General features: G+C 35.6%; 1 protein-coding gene across 3 annotated transcripts in view; it reads right to left on the bottom strand.

Annotated features, from left to right (window-relative positions):
* LOC139966659 (angiotensin-converting enzyme-like) overlaps positions 1 to 19,549 on the bottom strand; it is a 69,466-nt gene that overhangs the window by 43,048 nt on the left and 6,869 nt on the right. The window contains exon 1 of one of the 3 annotated variants that reach the window (XM_071969922.1): positions 15,960 to 16,091. The exons of 1 other annotated variant lie outside the window; for it this stretch is intronic. The gene's annotated coding sequence lies outside the window, so the exon portion shown is untranslated. Of the gene's footprint in view, positions 1 to 9,935; positions 10,355 to 15,959; positions 16,092 to 19,549 lie in introns of those variants that run through there. One more of the 3 variants, XM_071969919.1, reaches the window with a different exon arrangement.

Genomic DNA, 19,549 nt, shown 5'->3' with positions numbered 1-19,549 from the left:
AGGTGGAGGATGTCTATATAGGCATGTTTCTTAACATAATTTGTATTGTACAGAGTATATCTTGAAAAAGTAGTTACAAAATACTGCAGAATAACTTTGCTACATACAGTACGACGAAATTGGCAAGATAAATCCTACATTATGTAACTTAAAGTCAAGCCCAACCAAACAGAACTTAGTTTAACGAACACTTCCTGCCCCCTGGCAGGAAATCCTTGAAACTTGATTTCACAATTGTATTATATATTGCGTGGCGTGCCACTGTCAAGCAACATTTTCTTTTCAAGATAGCAAAACATGCTGGCTGGACTATTTGTAGCTACATTATCAAATCAAGTTTTACTGCCTGTAGGTAAGGAATCATGTAAATCCCTTGGGGGTTAGCGCCGCATCACTGTCACATTAGCACATTTCGTTACATGATTGTACCTCTCTAACATTCAGATGCATAATATCATTTGTTTAATCTCTTCGTAAGCTTTTAGAAGAGCATTTTAGAAAGTCTGCAGGAACTATGTTAGGACGTTTACTGCAAGAATGTGATTGACATTAAGACGAAACCTTAGATGAGATAAGATGTAAATGTAGATGTTTTCATGCTCTAAAATAAGTTAAAAACGCCTCATTTGTTTCTGAAATGTGTAACTTTTGTTAGCAAATTCCAAGCAGTACAAAGTGACAAAAAAAAAGAAATTCCCAAGACATGTGGCAGTGGCATGCAGCAGCGAAAAACCATGTTGCCGTCCAACATTACAATATCTTGCTACGTATAGTAGACGTATTGAGATAAATACAATAAAACAATTAAAAGAAATTAATAATGAGCATCTTGTTGAAATAATTCCAAAACAGAGTACCTAAGAGTTTACATGCAAATTGGTACCAAAACTTGTTTTCAATCCCCCTTTGTTTTGTTTTTGCAAAATAAAAATACTACTTTTTTAATACATATTGTAAGTTTAATTTTTAATTCTCAACAAAATCCTAGTACTCTGAATATTAAAGAGACTTCCTCTTTAATCAACATATTAAAATATAAAAGCAAAACAAAAAATTTCTTACAAGTAAACAAAAGTTGTTCACCGTTATGTATTAAATGAACGCCTACATAGAAAAATTAAAATGGCATATACATCCTATGCGAAGAGAGCCTCAAATCCCCCCAGTTTTGGTTATTTTGGAATGAAGCGTGCTGTGACGAAATCCACCTGAATTTTTCATCAGGGTATTCTATAGACCGACGCAGTCTTAGTAATCACACTTCATAAAGTATTTAAATGGGGAGCCTAACTAGATTTAGAGTGACATAGTACAAGCAAAGAAGAGAGAGAAAAGAGAGAGGAGGGGGAACGAGTTTTTACGTCAATGGTTAGATAAACTATTGAAGACCCCATTCAACGATGGCTTTAAACCGAAGCTTCCCATTGGTGGAGGACGACAGATGAGGCCGCGAAAGCTTTAATTAAGATGAAAGCCAGCTCAAATCTCCATGAATGGCCATATCAGATTATCTCTTGACAGGAGTAAATGGCCGTCTCTCTGTTTATCTATTCAGAGAATATTGAAGAAACAGCTAGTAATCAAAACTGTTCGTGAAAAGAATCTTCTAGATCAGATCCCGCATTTCTTTCCCCTGCTGTTTTCAACCATTTTTTTTGGGGGGGGGGTCATATCTAGGTATTTGTTTTCTCTGTTTGTCATTTCGTTGATAAAATACTATTCAACGGTCTAGTGGCAAATTTGAGAGACAATTTACGCAGTATTCTATCCATCCATCCATCCATCCATCTATCTACTAATTAAAAAAATGGCATAACGAACATTTATACAGAAGTAAATTCAAAACGACATCACATCAACGACAACGAATCGATCCGAATTTTGTTCTTGATTACTTTAAAATGAATGCACAGATCCTGACAAAATTGTGCTAATGTTAATGCCTGATCCGTTACATCAAGATGAAACCGATTATGGATTCGATGAACGTCTATAGCTCGACAATTTATAAAGCCGGTTTTAAAGTATTACTCAAAATATCAATGTAATTAATTAAGTTATAATAAGCATCCGGAAGGAGACAAATCCAATCATTATTATTAATTTGTGATACAGATAACTGCGATGGACAACTTTCCCAGAGCAGCTAAGAAAATATTATTCCATTTGTAACATATCTCAGATTTAATGTGTTTTTTTTCTCTTCACCCAAGGCCGAAGACTTGATCAAGTATACAATAATTGACATCATCAGGCCGTATGTGCCTCAATTGATTTTCTATGTCTGGATATTACAAGGTTTATTTTCTTTAATAAAGAAGTGCTTTGCAATTGCTGAATCTAACTAATAGAAGGTATTAAATGTGTAAGGACATCTATATGAACAACATGGTCTTTAATCACTCTAATAGGCATTAGAAATCATGAGAATAGCTGCAACTCCCACCATCAAAATCAAAATCCATCAAAGACTGACCATTTTAAAGGGTTTTATTTTTTAATTCTAGTTTTATTTATGAATACAGATTAGCTAATTATGTCCATTGATGATTTAAAGGGGAGTGACTGCCTAATTTTCTGTTATGTTATTCCTTTGTCCTTTACAACCTTCGTTTCAAGGACACTGAACACAGGTTTGTGGCCTAAGATTTAAATATTTTATGCAAATGATATATGTAGGTTAAGTTAGGGGTTACGGGTAACTTATTAAGGGCTACACTCCACGTAAATATTTAATGAGTTTCCCAGATTTATCAAAACTCGAAAACTTTCAACAGATTTTGACTGAGATTATCACACACAACAAATTTAGTTAATAGGCTAGGTGTCCGTGGTATTTTAATATGACCTAATGATGACATAGCGTTAATATCTTACATTGAAAATATGAAGAAATAAACAACCGTCTTTATTTCGGTGAAAGTAAACAAAACTATAAAAAATGTAAAAGAAAACGGTAAGAGAGCTCGGAAAAAGATGACTTCTATCTGCTGTACTTTGTTTATCAAGTTTGCCGGACCACCAAAAATTCAACCAAAAAAAGTTGTTTTCCCCTTACTTTATTAATAATTAATTACTTCTTTATAATTTAAAATTAAAGACACATGTGAAGTTCAAGACGTCGTATCTTTAGAACTCTGCAGGAGGCAAAACAGCGATGTCATTTGATTTCTTTCTTCAAATAAACGCCGAATCTTGCTTTAAATGAGAAATTGTATATGGATACACAATATATATATTTATGTATATATACCCCTAGATAATTCCAAAAGGTTAGTGACGCAATTCGAAGCCGAGATTTATCGGCTTGGGTGGATTTAATCACCTCTGTGGATAATATCAGATGTACCAGATCCGACAAGCTAAGGCATGGTGTTGGCTTTATAGTTTATTTTAAAGATACAATATTCACAAACGAAGATAAACGACAAATTCTCTCGAGTTACACAAGAAGAAAGCTATCTATGTATAGTAGTACCGTAACTCATAGGTTATATAGATTTAACGAAATTTAGTTTATTTTTGAGACGTTAGTAGATCTAGAGTCAAGAATTTAAGTTAAAGCTGGATTCAAAGATGAGTATAACGAGCGAATATATCAGAATTGATTAAGATATATGTTTGTTAATATTTTTTCGAGCCAAAGTTATTTCTTACGGATTTATTTAATAAATTTCAGCTTTAACAGCAAACTAATACCACAAAATCACAAAATAAGATAGGGAGACAAATTGACCAGTGAAGTTGACTTTTAAACTGAACATAAAGAGCCATGTAGCTGGTTCTTGTCGGGTTACATTATATATTCCACCTTACATATGTGTGTGATTCACATCACATTTGTCAGAGATTCAATGTGATAAGGTGGGTCCGGTGACCGGAAGTGACATGTAGCTAAATGTGGTGGTGTACATTGCTAAACATTGTTGTCATTCACTTTAGACTATAGAGCGAGAATGCTAAGGTTGTGAGAAGACAGGTAAGCGAGGAGGCGAAATAAGTCTATCTAGAACAGGGTTGTCCAACCTTTTGCAGAGAAGGGCCACATGGAATGATTATGATGAAGGAGGGGGCCGCATGAACCCTACGCTCGATTTTTCGATTTTTTTGCGCGAAGCCTAAGGCAACAAAATGTGAGCACTGCGCGCGGAGCGCACTGATATATTTTCCTTCCTGATAAAACAGATGAATAAAGTCCAGCCGCCCCCCCCCCTCCCCTCTGCTGAGAGAGTGTTACACAAACTGACCTGTATGCAGTTTTTGGACCCAGAAGGTTCGAATGATTGATTATAAAGCTTCAAATTGTTATCAATAAATCTGCTCACTAAATTTCACACCGTAGAGCATCTCTGGCGGGCCGGACGCAACCCTGCGGCGGGCCGGACTGTGGCCCGCGGGCCGTAGGTTGGACAACCCTGATCTAGATTCATTGGCAACTAAATGCCTTGAGAACCAGCTAACATAAGTAACAACCTCAGCCCTGACTGTTATATGTAAATTCGATTAGGCCTATACATCTATAGGCTATCTAATATTATTCAGAGAGGTATTCATATAGCTAACCCAAACGTTCGTTTTTGTTTATTTGAGTCAACAAAACAAAATGATGATTTCAAACATTTTTGTTTTGCATGTATAAAAGACGAACAGTTTGTTTTATTGTTTCTGTTGAAGAAGAGTTTGATCACAAATTTATGCAGACAGCTGAATAATTGGGCGTACCCATGTAAGTGAGTGGTGAAACATAGAATGACCTTTAAACATGCGCAACTAGGTTTGTGGTATATTTGAATGTGTGCTATTTTCGATATGATTGGCTATGACTGTATGTTAAAACATCAGTTTTTACCTGATGTCAAATTGTTAGTGTTCCTTGCACACACAAACAAAACAGACAGAAAGGAAATAATCGTCTTTTATTAATTTTCCAATGTTTTATTTCTTAATAATGAGTTTTTTAAGGCGAATGAGGTTGTCATGTGATATATAATTGTATGTACAGAACGTATCAGGGTGACGAATCGTTACGAATGCAAAGCATATTAATTGTTTACTCGCTCATGAATATTCAGACTTTGATTAAACCATATAGGATGGCGTCTTCCCACAATCGATTGTAATCCCATTTATAGTAACATACCTGGTAGTTTTGGAAAATATGTTGAAAAGTCGGTTTTAACTCGATATGTTCCATTTATAGTTAAGTAATAAATACGGGTTACCAGTCAAACTAGAACAATAATATTGATTCCTTTTAAGTTTTTTTTAGAGCGAATATCATTTCTAAACCTATATAATTGAACTATCTGCCATTTGCTTACAATGTTGTCAGCCGAGCCGAGCGTGAAGTTCATCTGTCGATGTATTGATTACATCGATTGGTAGAATTAATTACTGGAGAATTACCGTTCACTTGATCACAAACTCATAGAAAGAAGGAAGGTGTCTTAATTAATGTGTTTTTTTTCAAATGATGCAGTAATATTTGACAGGTTTGTTAAAATTGACGAAAAATTGCAAAAGAAGACACATAAAACTACTTAATTAAAAGAATAATTGCAAATTATCATTGCACTTTAAATGAGGCTATACTACAATAAATATAATATTAATTACAATGTGCATTGTCACGTGATTAAAACGGGGGGGGGAGACGAAAATTCAAAAACTTGCATTGAGTTTCGACGCCTAGTAAATATGTCTCTTGAATAAGTAATCCAGTGATTCCATTACTCAGAATCGAAATATTAAATATACTGTACAGTATATATATGTATAACTCCATGCCAAAAGCACAATGTGAAGGCCTCAAAACAAGGCTTTATAAATCTCGCTCTACAGTCATTTATCTACCAGCAGATTCCATATCATATGCCATTTTGATAGCACTTACTATGGTTCGTACAGTACTGGACATGTTTATATGCTGCATGTACTAGCATAGCGATCGAGAGAGGAGCAAGCTACATATTGTCGTTTACACATACAAGTTTGCGTTAGCAGACTACGGAGCACTGGAATTCTTAATGAGCAATAAAATGTATTATACGTCTTTCCTTTCAGTGTTAGCCTCACTCTGATGTAATATGCGACTCGTGAGGACAATAATGATTGTATCCGTTTTGATTGCTGTCATGTGGATTTACTTGCATTGTTTCACAGTTTGCGAACTCTTCATGCATGAAAACCGTTGCTATAATGTTTTACTAATTATCTATTGCATTATTTTTGGGTAGCCTACTATAACATTTGTATTCGCATACAGTTTGCATTATTCATATACACATGCGTAAGGCCTTCTTTAGGGTCTATATGCGGGAGTATCCACAGTGCTATAGAAAGTAACCAGATCGCTATAGTCAAGATGAAACAAGAGTGCCAAGGTCGTGAGGAGACAGGTAAGGAAGGAAGTGAAGCACATTTCCGGATATTAGAGACCGGTTTGAAGAAATCTGCTTTAAGTATAGAGCACGTAGGATATTTACTCTCTACCCTACCCCACCCCTACCCCTACCCCACTTGTACAGCGCAGTCTAGTATCGAAATAAGTGGTGAAAGGAATGAAGGGATAAACGTGTACTGTTGTGATATCGTTAGGAAGGAAATCTTTCAACATGCTAGTAATGAAACTTAATTGGTGTACTACACTATTCCATTATAGCACGCACAAACACATACAGACACACAAACAATCGCATACAGACACGTGTAGATCAGTATATGATTTGTATAGCGTTCAACCTTTCATATCAGTTTCACTTACATTATAATAGCTTTGATACTTTGGGGTATACGTAAAATACAACTTGGTAAAACAGGAAGAGTTTATATCACCTTACACGAAGACCAATCCATCATTCTGTTTAACTTGAATTTGAACAAGTATATATTAATGTGTGAAACGCTCACATGATTCGGGGAGCCGATACTAAAAGCTCTCTTTTCAGGAAACAAATATAAGTTTCTCCCCTTTTGGCCTATTTCTTTTCTCATCGTACCATAACAATTTATGGACACTTCAAAGTGGAGGGGGAGAGGGGGGCGTTGTTACTAGTAAATCTTTCATTATTTCATGTATGCAGGCCTTTGGTCTTCAACCTTTCTCAAAATGTGCCGGTATAAAATTCTGTGTACAGGCATAGCAGGCAATCTTTTTAGACAGCTTATGCATGTATTGGGCGAACGTTCTGTAACGCTTACATAGGAGTTACGGTTCCGTACAGGGACAAAGCCTAATTCCAGACAAGTATAAGACAATCTCTAGTACAAAGCCAGTCGTCTTATTTACATTGAATAAAGTCCAAAGGAAAGACGTTATACATTGGATGTTGTAACGATGTCATATTCCTGCTACTTACATGTAGTAAATGTATTCACAAAATCTGTTCGGGTTCATTACCACAACAATAACGACAATTCTCTGCTATAACTACTAGCCACAGGCGTGTGCTAATCCCTGAAAATTAGAGTCTACACTTTGACTTAAAAAAGGAGTTATTCATCTCGATATTAACGTCTCTAACTGTACGCCATTAGTAAATGTAACGACCGTTTAAAGAGGTGATACGGTCTTCAAGCCACTTAATATATATATATATATATATATATGCCATCAGACTTTATGAAAATAATTATAATGGACAAGTATATATCTATATTTCAGACGATGACACGGCTGCAGATTCTGGTTTTTGTAATAAATTTTCTCTATCTTTTCCACCCTTCGTTTGCAGACATTGAAAGGTCTGAAAGGTCTATATAGATACAAGGAAAGCACTTAATAAGTTAATATCACTATAATAAACGTCTGAAGGCAAACTCATTACAGGAATCTCAAACCTGTTTTTCACTTTAAAATCTTATGCGAAATATATATTATAGATGTGATTGTGTCAATTATGCTTAATGTTGAAGAGATGTGTGGCATGCATCTTTGTGTTTCCTATAATTATATATAACGTCTTCAACTGGAGAAGCATGTATATGTATATATACGCGTGAGATAAAAGTCTATATTTTATAACATTTTTTTAATTTGTGCGTTACATGTAATTAATAGTAATTTTGTGAAAAATATGCCTGACCTACTTAAACCTTCATCCTCCTAAACAGAAACTGCATATTCACGGAGGGTGAATTTTTCTAAATCAAGGTTGCAACCTAACTTTTAGTAGTGGACCTAATATTTCGTATAGGTTTGGTAAAAATTGCCGACTCAAAATAAAGTTTCCTTAAGCCGTGACATTTACAATGTAAAACCTGAGTGTACCGTCCCTTATCCATGTTCTCATGCGAAAAAAAGGGAAGGGGAACGGCGCAGTTTGATGTGACCTTTATTCGAAATATTTCTCAATGGTTAATATAACCGGCAGAGGTAATGACAAAAAATATTTTGAAATACGTTTCCTTCACTTCTCCTCTCCTCCCCCCCCCCACCCCCCTCTCCCTCTGTCAAAAGAAAAAAATCCTGTAATAGGCCTTAAACAGAAATACGAGTTAATGGCAAATTACCCTCCGGCCTTATACCCTGCTCTTTAGAGCCGCGTGTAATATAAATAAAGGTTACATATCAAGGGTTCCATATTTAAATTTTGCAACCACCGTGGTGTATTACTTATAAGCGAAGCAGGCGATTTTTGACAGTTAATGTGTTTACACTTGGGGCGAAGGTAATGATATACCTATACAACAGGCCATATACTACGGGTTTATTTTGTTTTTACGAGAAAACAAATTCATGGAGGCCAGTAGAATTTAAATATTCCAACGCAAAGTATCAGAATCGCGCGGAGATCAGTTACTGAATATCTCCCGAACCAAATTAGCCTGTATGAGGAATTAGTTGGTCGGTTTATTTTATAATGGAAACTTATATATATATGAACTATATCACTGTTCCACCCACGTCGATCGTTCTCTGCACACATGCCTATAATGTGTTAGCATCTACGTAGTCTGCATTTTATCCAGAGATCGGGGGAAGGGATTTTAAAAAGGAAGGCCGTGGGGTCGTTAAAACCAACTCCTATGTAGGGGAATCTTGGGGTACTCGCAATAAAGTATACGTTAAAAAGTGCATTCCGGGACATATTTAGGGTATAAATTAGGTAGACCCTTACTGTAGGTCTATACACAGACATTAAATTTTGTGCTAACAAAACCTAGTTTTTTTTACGGGGTTGAAAGGGGTAAAACTCTCCCCACCCCTCACCCCCACAAAAACACAATCCCGGGATCCGCGCCGGTTATCTGTGATATTCCAATCTCCAATATGAGATATATGTATTTAATTTCATATAAGGTATGATATCTACTCAAATTGTCAAATGGGGCTCTTGTTTGATTTTAGTCAAATTTTCAAGACTATTGCATGATTCACGTTCCTATACCAATTCCTTTGGTAACCCTACTAGCCAAGTCTCAACTTCAGCAACAAAAGGGGAAGGAAACTGTAGAATATGTATACATTTGTGAACTTTTCAAGTTAACCCATGTTCCATTCAATAACACAGTATTCGAAAATGCAGTTGGCATGCGGAGACAAGGAAGTGAGGTGAAAATCTACAGTACAGAAAACTATATACATAAATATATATATACATATATATGTATATATATACATATATATATATATATATATATAAATGTGTATATATACATATATATATATATACATGTATATATATATACATGTATATATATATATATATATACATATATATATATATATATATATATATATATATATATATATATATATTAAACAAAAGCTGAGATTCATGTTTGAGGAGTGAACACTATAGGTAGCATGATCGTGTGTGGCTAGTTGTTTATTGAGGACAACCCTCATGTAATCTACAATTCAGTTATACACTGCAAAATATGGATAAATAACATGGACAAAATAACATGGACAAATCGGCCGAGTACTGTACCTTATTTTCCTTTAATGAATCTATCATGGGTCCCGTTGACTGGTTTTAGTTGACTGCGCACATACACTAACACTGGTAAACGTTTTAAGAAAGTCAAAACAACTCGTTGTAGCCAGGCGCTACACAGAGAATATATAGGCTTGTATACCTGTGGTACTCGAAACGTCTCCCGCAAACATATAACTATCAACGGAGTGTTTTCCTAGCTCTAACTGTTCCATAAGTAGACTAATATTTGCACTCCCGGCGAAACATAGCTGACAACACTCCACGGTCTTTAGGAATAGCAATGCTAATGAACGTATGATCTCTGTTGACGACTGGTGATACACTGCGCGATGTACGTGCGATGCCCTTGTGTAAAATTAGTCCAGTCTCCCTACACATGACTATATGCATGTGTAGTACTATTGTGAGCCCTTCTTCACCTAAAACAGCCAGCTGTTTTCATCGTGTGGATGGATACATGTTATACCAGCCTGTTCATTGAGGCGTATCAGATCAAATCACAATTAATTCCCTCATTTTAGCAGTCGGTGATGTCATGCCTGTGTTACAGCTTTATCATTTCTTAATAACGGTTTCAATATTAGCAAGGAATTTTGGTATTTGGTTGGCGAACTAATTAATAAGCTATTTTTGGGGCTTGTGCCTATATATATATGCAAGTGCAAAATTAAAGGCTGTTATATCGGTTAGATTTAAACTTAGCCTTGTGCTAGATGTATAAAAAGTAAAGACAGCCGTGCACTGGGGCGTTCACCAAATTTCATATGTTTGAGGGTATGGGTGGGGGGTGTTCTAAATTCTCCCAGGATAGTGTAGGTATATAGGGGCATAGACCTTAATGGAAATACTTTAATGGCTGATCAGGGGTTTGAATGAGTAGGAGGTGCGTCCGTGTGTTGTAGCAGGTTTGGGGATACTCCCTCACCCCCCCCCCCGCCCCAAGAAGAAATTAGACGTACATTGGTGCATTCTGAGGCATATTCATACTATAAATTATGAATATAAATAAATATAAATAAAACACAAGCTGTTAGCAAAATGGTTATCTACTAAAGAGCCTGTGTAAGAGAATGTGTAAAAGTAAGTTGGCCTGACGTTTCGATCTTAGCAGGATCTTCTCCAGAGGCTGAATGATAAGTAACAGTAACATAAGGGATACATACAAGCACAGAATACAGACAGGTTAATGAGCAGGGTGAAGACAAAAGAGATATAAGAATGAGATTTATGAATGATGGCTATCGATGGCAATAAAGACATAAACAACAACATGATTATATAAATATTGATTGATTTTGGTAGATTTCGTCAGGATTCTATAAAAAAAAAATATCTCATAACTATACATTCTTTATGATGATTCGCTAATGTCAAGTTATATTTGAAGTAATGCAGTAGAGTTGAAGAATGAAACACGAAAATTGCGATTTAACGTTGCATACTGTTAATAATAATGTAAGAACAAATGTGAGGTAGTTATTAATTTGAGGGTAGATATTAATTTTGGTTCTTATTAATGCTTACATATGAAACAATAACTTTGAGAGGAGTGCGATCATAGTTTCAATCAAGTGTAATTTGATATTAACCGATACTCGTCAAAATTAATTAATTATTTTATCTAGCAGGCGAAGGTTTACGCACCAGCAGGAACTATCTGCAGGCTTTCCTAAATTAAATTAGTAGATGTACTCTACAACGTATACCGTGCGTCACAAGGTCGGTTCGTACGATGTTTACCTCAGTTAAGTTGAGAAAAACACAATTGACAAGAATGCTGTCGTGTTGTACTCGTACTCATATTTTTGTACTCTAACTCATGCTGTTGTACTCATACTCATGATGTTGTTCTCGTACACATACTGTTGTACTCATACTCATGATGTTATACTCATACTCATGATGTTGTACTCATGCTGTTGTACTCGTACTCATGCTGTTGTATGCGTACCCATGATGTTGTACTCGTATACTCATGCTGTTGTACTCATACTCAGGCTCTTGCACTATATAGTACTCATGCTGCTGTACTCGTACTCATGCTGTTGTACGCGTAGTCATGATGCTGTACTCGTACTCACTCATGATGCTGTACTAGTACTCATGTTGTTGTACTCGTACTCATGCTGTTGCACTCGTACTCATGCTGTTGTACTCATGCTAAGGCTCTTGGACTAGTACTCATGCTTTGGACTTGTGCTACATGTTGTTGTACGCGTACTCATGATGTTGTACTCGTACTCATGCTGTTGTACTAAACGTCTGTCCGATTTCTTATAGAAAAACTTAGAAATGAGAACCTATTTGCCGGACTAAGCATTGAAAAAATGTTGGTAATGTCCTCGTTATGGCCTTATCCATCAAAATATATAAAGCGACACATATATACTATATTTATGTGTACAAGTTTTTAAGTTCGTATAAAATGGAGTTCCTACGTCCTAATAGCCAATTTGTGAGAGAATAATTACCTAATTAAGAACCTTATCTGATAAATATCAAATATAGCTGATTTTTGTTTCAAGGATTTATTTTGACTTATGACACGGCATGGTATCTGTTTTCGATACAACCAACCTTCGGTGAAAGTGCATTTACCGACCAAACCTGCAGGTATATACGATATCAACAGAATTAACTCTACCAGTGACGAAGATAAACAGTACATATTTGAATAATCTCGTAAGTGCACGTACTACTATAGCAATTACGCGAGAATTATAGAGGATAGTTGTGAAATTATACCAGATAATTCTTACTTGAAATTGTAATTAATTGCAGTCGGTTGCAGAAACCACTTATAAAAAATAAGCCAGCGAATCAAGACCTGAAATTTGAGTTTGTATTTATAATATGCGTCTGTGTTCTGTGTTTTCAAGCAAAACAAAATTAGTGAGTGACTGTAAGTAAAACAGCAAATGCTTTCGATCAAACTAGCTCTTCTTCAGTTCATGATCACCGAAAGGTGACAAGGAGTAGCAGGAATAGAAACTTTTTATAGGAGAATAATGTAGGCAAGGCAGTTAAGTCAATGTGACTTACTGATTTCTGCTGGATTAGCATAAGGTTTGGAAAATCGGATTCTTTTTAATCCGTGTCGGATTATTTTAATCCGATTCCTTCGTAACTTCAAAGGAATTGCGTTGTACGGAGAGCCAATCGTTCCATAAATGTCGAAAAAGAAAGTGAAGTGTCAAATTTAAGTAAATATATGTCCAATTTGATATCAACATGTTACAATTCATATAACCATGTCGAAAACTTGTAAGAGCATGGCGATACTACATTGCTCATGTCAACTTTGCTTGCTAGATACAACATGGAATTGTAACATGTTGATATCGAAATTGGCCATATATATATATATATATATATATATGTGTATATATATATATATATATATGTGTATATATATATATATATATATATATATATATATATATACATATATATATATATATATATATATATATATATATATATATATATATATATATATATATATATATATATATATATATATATATATATGAACTTGGACACTTCACTTTCTTGTTCGACGTTTATGGAACGTTTTACTCTCCGTAGTTTTGACTTATCTGGGACGGCAGGTAGTTTTCCTTTTCTTCATTTGTCAGTCCAAGAATCGTTTTGGTCAATGGCAATAACACGCCAATTCTAATCGAATGATTTGGGAGATTGAAGTTATTTGCAACAGGTTGGTTGATTCTTTCTGTTTTGATCGCCGATCTATGATGAGTCATTCTCATTAATAGAGTTCTTTTTTTACTCTCCAACGAATTGTAAATATATTGCAAATATTACAGTAGATGAGGTAAATGACATTTTCAGAGATGTAGTTTAGTTTCTGTCGGATTCGGAACGTGTGTGTAGTGCGTATACTCTTGTTAGTTTGTGTATTTGTTTGCTGATTTAACTTCACCCAAAATATGTCCAAAATAAAGATAATACAGAAATGCATACATTCCAAGAACATCCAAAGGGAACGCTCTTCATCATCATGTGAAAGGAAGTATATAATAACAACGACAAACTTTACTTCGTATGAACAATAATCACTGCATTATATAGCAACGAATCAAAAGCTTCACTAAACATTGAATTTCCTATAAGTATACTGTCCTAAATGACGAACTGAGTACATTGATGCATTCACCATCTGTTGCGGATGTCTTAATTGACTTTCTCCTATGCAAGAATAACATCCATTTAAAGGTCATCCCTTTAGCGCTATATAATACATGACGTACTTGGTGGGTTCATCTCATGTAGATGTATTTTGTGTAGAAGATGACAACGATTTTGTTCATGTTTTGCAAAATCGATCAGATCATATCATATCAGCTGCGTCTGAAAAGGGGTGGGTGCATCCCCTAATCCCCTAAGCCACCCCCCCTCTATCATCAGTCGGAGGGAAGGGGAAATGCTCAGTCGGGATTCTTTTCATACATTTCAGCCGAGGAAAAACTTAAGACAACTACTAGACGTGTAAAGCTCCTCGTCAACTACAATGCTATAAAATCAAGAGTATTAACACATCCTTGCGTTAAGTTCTAACTGTAAACATAATTTTTAAAATCTAAATATTCCTTAAATATGCATCAAAGAATGTATCATTCAACAATTTGTGTTTCTGGAGGAGGGCACCCAGACCCCGAACATGGGAGTCGGTTTCAACGACCCTATGGTCATATCATCTTTATGAAATACTTCATACGCCCTCTGGCCCTTCTATGTATAGATTCAGCCCCTATCCAAATCAGTCTGGGGGAATTGCAGAATTCACCCCCCCCCCACCTACCACATGCCCCACCTAAAAATAATGTGCACGCTACTGGATCAGATCTGCAATATGTATCGTTTTGTGGAGTTAGTACGATAAGTGAGTTCATCTGAGGCAAAGTCGTGATTTTCTTTTTTCCTTTCGTCTTATTTTATGCTTTGCTGTCTTATATGTGGGTGTTGATAAATGGTGCTGATTGCTGAACTTGTGTAAATATAGTTACAATATAATGTTAATAGTAAAATATTAGAGATGCATGGTTAAATACAATGAGGCGGCGACATTACACGACACTGCTTCTGTTGAAAACGATATTTGGATCGGTATTGCAAAAGATAAAAAGGCCTGTTTTAACCAAAAGTCAACCGATTCTCGCATTGAACAACAATGTAAAACATATTTCTCCCACATTTCTACATCATGCGGTTGGAAATAAACACCTTCTGTAAGTTATTGCTTTGATTTTCACTATATAATAATGCATAGATTTACTACATAAATAATACTTTATTTTAGCGTTATATCATAAGTGTTTCAAATATCGCTGCATAAACGTGAACAGGAGACATGTTATAAGCAATCAGGGCACATATAGGGCCTACGTATCATGCAGTAGGCTATATATATCTATATATATATATATATATCTATATATATATATATATATATCTATATATATATATATATATATATATATATCTATATATATATATATATATCTATATATATATATATCTATATATATATATATATATATATCTATATATATATATATATATATATATATATATATATATATATATATATATATATATGCTTGATGACTATATAATTAATGTTATCCATTAAAGAAGTAAGAACTGCTATTATTTTGAGACTTTAACAATTAACATTTAAATATAACATTTCTTTTGACTTCATTCTGCTCAAATTTCACCACTTATTATATTTTATATAATTTTCGTCTGTTCTATTTTAAAAATTGTTTACGTTTCGGTTGATACAGTTTGATTCACATTGTGTTATCTTTTCTATACAATTAATACACGACCCCTTTCAAATGTTTGGCTATTGAAATGAAAACAACTTTCATCAATTAAAGTCAATATAATCTTTATTAAAGAATCTCGTAAGAGACAAAGAAACATTATCAACACAAGTCCACGTCTAATATATAATTTAATAGAAATGTGTAAGAAAGTTGTACTCACATATTGGATGTATGATAGACACATATACTGTATCAGTCTTTCTTGCAGCCAAGGGAAATACCGTAAATGGAATAGCAACGTTTATTCCAGATCAACGGTTTTTAGACTCCTTCGCTGCTATTAAAGTAATGAAATTTTCATCCGAATCTAATCTGTGGCTAAGTGTTCAATAGGAAATGGTTTCTCTGTAAGGGGGACGGATTTTTCTAAGAGACTGTTTCCAAATATTCATTATTAAAACTTCGCCACAGTAGGTTTTCTACGGAGACCAATAAAAGCGATTAAATTGAAAGGAATGGTTTGTCAAATCAACTTGACAGCATGATTTCCGATCCAACTGGAAGCCAGAAAATTCCTCGACCATTAGTACAGATAAGTATAACCGCCATCAGAGCAAGTACACCGAAAAGATTTATATTTAAGAAAGCGTGGTGGCCAATTGGCTAAGGCGTCGGACTCGTGATCCAAGGATTGTTGGTTCGATTCCTGCCTAGTTCATTACGTTGTGTCCTTGGGCAAGATGCTTTATCTCACTTGCCTCTCTCCACCCAGGGTTAAATGGGTACCTGTGAGGTAACTTGGGCGCAGTATATAACTGCTGCCGACTGGAGGGATTGTCTCTGGGACAGGTTATCATTGACCAAGGGTAATATAACGCCTGGATATGGTTTACCATGAATAGCGTAGCTAAATGCCTAATATTATTATTATTATTTCTGTGAATCTGGGAGATTGTAAATCTTAACGGCAGTTCTATAAATTATGTCTATTAACGTTTCAGTTTTAATTTAATGTAAAATTCATATGTTAAAATGTATCACAAATCCTGGTCTTCAACTATATATGGATATTTTTATTAATTGAAACTATTTAATTTTACACCATAGTCAACGTCATTTTCATCGTCATCGTCAACGTCATCGTCCTTTGTTATCCGGTCGTCAAACAATTGTGTAAAACAATGTAGTGAGTATAGCAAAACCAGGAAAAACAAAATGAAAAACGCCTAGTGAGAGTGAATTTGAGATATAATGTAAATATGACTTATTGCAGTATATTAGCCGGCTCCAAATTTCAAAATTAAGTTCGTTCAATGAGGAAGTTTGAAGAAAAAAAAACGGTTCTCGCGGTCTTTCCGATCACGAATATGGAACAAACAAACATCCATATACTGTCATGTTTGATTTGATTGAACAGGAAATGTACATTTCCACTTCTTCATGTTGGTAATATTTGTCCAGTGAATGGGACTAAAAACGTGAGATGGGGGGAAAAGGGAGAGAAAAAAAAGATTGGGAAAAAATAAAGTCAAATGACTTTTACATCTTACGAATTTTATGAATACTAGCCAGGAAATTATTCCAAACGCTGCCCAAATCCAGTCGTCTCGGCTGACATATAAACGAAATTGGTTGGCCCGAGATTTAGTTAGTAAGTGTTAAAAGCAATCGAAAGTGTAATAAATACTCATAGGGGCATTATCGCGGCGGACAACTTAATAACAACGCCCAAAAGAATTTGATAACAAGATATTAACCTACAATTTCATTATAGGCGTATAAAGTGAAACTAGGTCGTATGTTATGAAGTATAGCATATATCTATATAGTGTACTGGTATACAACGTAGTATTATAGCGGGAATTTGACACGATATACGAGTCTATTAAAACACTTTGTTCGTTAATGATACCGTGTATAATCGTTTCGAATAGAATACGTAGGAGTAAATCCTTAAAAGACTAAAGATAATCTGCAGAGAGTGGGCGAGAATTACCATAAACTGCTATAATTTAGACGATCGGTTTTATCGCCTGTTGCGCGAACATACGAAGATGTGTGAGGATGACCTGTTTCTTCAGTATGTATGTATATATATATATATATATATATATATATATATACACATACATATATATATATATATACATATATAACAGATAATCAAATAAAAAAAATCAATTAAAACAAAACGGTAGTGATATACATCTGTCGAAACTTCTATACCTTCAAGGACTATATATGGAGCCTATAGTTAACTTAATTCATTTTTTTAAACGGTTTCAATTAGTCCACTTCTCAGTTTGATCTTCTTCCTTTTGTTTTTTATTTTCTTGCTCAATTACCATAAATTAGTAACACAAGAGATGAAGATGTTTGTCTCATGTCGGTTTTGTTTGATTATTTTCACTTTGAGATAATTCATATAATCTCCCTACAAACGCATTCCATCTTAAGTTATGCTCCACCCACCCACTTCTCTTGAAACCGACACAAAGTTGTATTCCATTAAATCTTTCAGGAATCTATTCCTGAAATCTTTCAGGTCTATTACAGGAACCCACAAGTAGTTTTTACGAGGGTCAGAGTCAGTGAAAAACATTAGTTAGAGCACAGAGCAGAAAGCCAACAACAATCTCACTTTGTCCAGGTTAATCATTCGCATGCTAGATTTCGACCCCCCACCCCCCCCCCCATTGTAAACTTTCTCTTTCTGTAGTGTTTACTTCCTATCTACCTGTATACTTTACCACCCCTCCCCTATAGCTCCCCACACTACACCCTCTTCCAGTTGACGCCACCCCACCCCATATATATGTCGTCTCTCTATTCTCTATACATCGCCATCTTAAAAGTTGTGTCTTCATCCTTCTCAAGCCGTACAGAAAAAAAAATCCATTATAGATTTTTTACAGATTCCCCTTTCCTTCATATTTCTCAGTTCTCCGTCCCATATAGTCATACTCAGCTTTAACATGTGATAAACCTCGAGCCCTTTAATGCTGACGATGACGTCATCTCCTCAGTGAATACCTAGTCCTGGCAATATTTTGTGAGAGCGTGGTGGACAATTGGCTAAGGCGTCGGACTTGTGATCCAAGGATTACTGGGATTACAGGCAGTGGCGTCACCAGACTTTTCAGTCTGGGGGGGCACAGGGGGGCACCAGCATTTGATGGGGGGCACTTAGGTGGATACGGATCAACGTCCTGGGGAGGGGTCTAAGGGGAGGGGGTGCCCCTCCAGGCGCGGCGGAACGGAAAATTATTGGGGGGGGCTAATGTGTAGAGACTATCTAAGCGGAGCGCCACCATCGGTTGGCGCGGAGCGTACAAGAAAATTTTGGGTTTTTCAAACCCCCAGATGGCCGGAAACGGCACTTCCCGAGTGTTTTATGCTGCGAATACCTAGCCCTAAAATATGGGTCTCAGGCCTGCAATTTCTCAGATTGCACGTAAAAGTCTGTAAAAACATTCTAATTTGTATATTCGATGGTGTTTTAAGAGAGTAGTGTACTCGCAAAGACGTTTTTGAGTGTAGTAAGGGGATGTTGAAGAACTGGCTGAAATGAAGCAAGTCATTGGCCTATAAGACGAAGTTGTGTTGCGCTTACCGGTACTCACACTCACTGCTTCCACTTTTCACGGGTCGTGAAGACGCGGTTGGGGTGACAATATGGTCTATAGCCAGGGGACAGGCCGAGGGTCCCCCCAGCATTTACTAAAATTATTACACCTATATAGTATACGTGTGCATCGGACAGATCGACAAGTATATGCATTGAAAAATGGGCAGATGCACGTTTCGGAG

The sequence above is a fragment of the Apostichopus japonicus genome, chromosome 4, assembly GCF_037975245.1.
Source record: "Apostichopus japonicus isolate 1M-3 chromosome 4, ASM3797524v1, whole genome shotgun sequence".
Taxonomy (NCBI): Eukaryota; Metazoa; Echinodermata; class Holothuroidea; order Aspidochirotida; family Stichopodidae; genus Apostichopus; species Apostichopus japonicus.
This window is presented reverse-complemented; position numbering and strand designations above follow the sequence as displayed.